Source organism: Trachymyrmex septentrionalis, unplaced genomic scaffold (genome assembly GCF_001594115.1).
Source record: "Trachymyrmex septentrionalis isolate Tsep2-gDNA-1 unplaced genomic scaffold, Tsep1.0 scaffold50, whole genome shotgun sequence".
NCBI lineage: Eukaryota > Metazoa > Arthropoda > Insecta > Hymenoptera > Formicidae > Trachymyrmex > Trachymyrmex septentrionalis.
In genome coordinates this window covers 117,528-119,699 of record NW_017305673.1, presented here as the reverse complement: position 1 = coordinate 119,699, position 2,172 = coordinate 117,528, and the positions used below count along the sequence as shown (strand labels likewise).

General features: G+C 26.5%; 1 protein-coding gene across 1 annotated transcript in view; it reads right to left on the bottom strand.

The window, feature by feature from the left end:
- Nucleotides 1–2,172, bottom strand: part of LOC108751623 (muscle M-line assembly protein unc-89-like) — a 38,670-nt gene that overhangs the window by 33,571 nt on the left and 2,927 nt on the right. The gene's annotated exons all lie outside the window — the stretch shown is intronic.

Genomic DNA, 2,172 nt, shown 5'->3' with positions numbered 1-2,172 from the left:
TATATATATATATATATATATATATATGTGTATTTACGTATTACAAATTATATTGTGTTATTAAAATTTTTATAAAACAAAATTATTAGAGATGGCTTGATAACATAAAACATACATAATAAAGAGCATACAGCCACATATACAAGTTGTTTTTTGCACATATACTTAAAAACATTTCAAATCGTGATATTGTCCAATGTCACTATAATTACATGAATTCTCGTACATACACAGTCTTACTATCGTAAAGAATATTTTTCTATTTATGTAAATATTCTTCAAACATATTCAGCATTGCATTATCGTATTATATTTGATAATTGTGAAAACACGGAATCTAGTAATCCCGTGTTGTAATATACAAATTATCAAGAATAAATCCTTAATTTATTGTAAAAGAGATCAGGGAAACAGGATTAGTTTTTCCAAATTTTCTACTGCGACAACTTATTTTGTTATTTTATTATTTAACATTCGCTTTCTTTTGATTGTATTGATGATGATCACGACTTGACCAAAACCTTTACATGTAATTAATTTTAAATATATGACTTGTGCAAGAAACAATTTGTGTATATGCCTATATGTTCTCTATTATTTATGTTTTATATTATATATATATAATATATGTGTATATGATTATACATATATGTATATAATATATACACATATATTATATATATGTGTAATCAATATATATATACATATATAATCTTTATGTTAAAAAATGCCAGTTTCGACAATTTTATGTTACATCCAATTATACAAATCGATTTTTATCCTTTATCCTAAGTGTACAAAATCTATATATTTCCTACACAAAGCGTTATTAATGTTCGTTCTGAAACCCGCTATAATACATACAATTCATTAAAATGTTGCATATTGCATGACATTTTATATATTGTCCCATTCTCAAATTTTGTAAATATTCAGTAAGATTCGTTATGTGTGGCAATGCTTGTAAAAAAATGCAAAATATATTTCTATAACTGTGTGTTATATGTGTAAATATATTCTCTTGACATAATCCCTGTTCATAAAAATTCATTCAGAGGCAGTCATTACAATCATCGCGATATACGTATGCATATTATTATCGGTAGATATGTCATCGCAATCGTCAATAAATCCTTATTTTTGCATAGGTTACTTGACTGCGTCGAGTCACGAAATATTAATTGGAACGTACATGCTCGGGACTTGAACGTAACGTAACAGCATACGGTAGTTAAAGCCACATAATATACCGCTATTATTAGGTACCTCAATAATTGCGCGTGCAATTAACGAGAATACATCGATTACCGACGTTCGAGAATCGTGATCTGTTTGATTTGCCTGGCTTTTCCCGATATTTGAAACTTTAAGCTGGTAGGTTTACACATTCGAAATGCATTATTATGCGCATACATATATTGTAATGCTAACAACGTTCAATGATACTAACGTACGAAATATATTATGTACGAACCAAAATTCCAAGATAAACACTCGCATATCGATGCATTTATCTAATTACCTAACAGAACTGTATTATTAACTACAGTTATGAAAACTATACCTAAGTTCTAAAGCGTCCTGTTTGGAGTACAGAATATTGTACAAGTGAACCGCCTTACGGCGATTGATATCACTGGGAAGAGTCTGATTGCATTAATTGGAATTCTCTAATCAAAAATAAACAAATAAAAAATTTCTGAATCTATTATAATTATAATTGAAATAATCAGAATTCCAATTGATATTAGAACCTCTCGTTTAGTTTTAATCAAAAATTTTTTTCTAGGGAAAAATTAAAAATTTTTTAAATCTACAATTTTTTTTTTTTTTAGAAACTCATAGTATTGTGTAATCATACAGATTGTAAAATATTTTCGTTTCAGGTCCAAAAAACCCGAAACTGTAATCGAAGGTTAAGGATGTATCACACGTACAATCCTTGCAAAGAAAATTAAATTTATACATATGAATGTTGTGTGAATAAGATTACATTTTTATTTAATAACACATTTTTGTCGTTTATTTATTTTATTTTGTTATCATTTTTATTGTTAAAAATTAAAATTGTTTTTAATAATGACAAAAATCTTTTTTGTAAATTCTTTAAATATTCAAAGTAACTTACGCAAAGTTTCATTGCGATTTAATTAATTATAAAGATAATTAGTT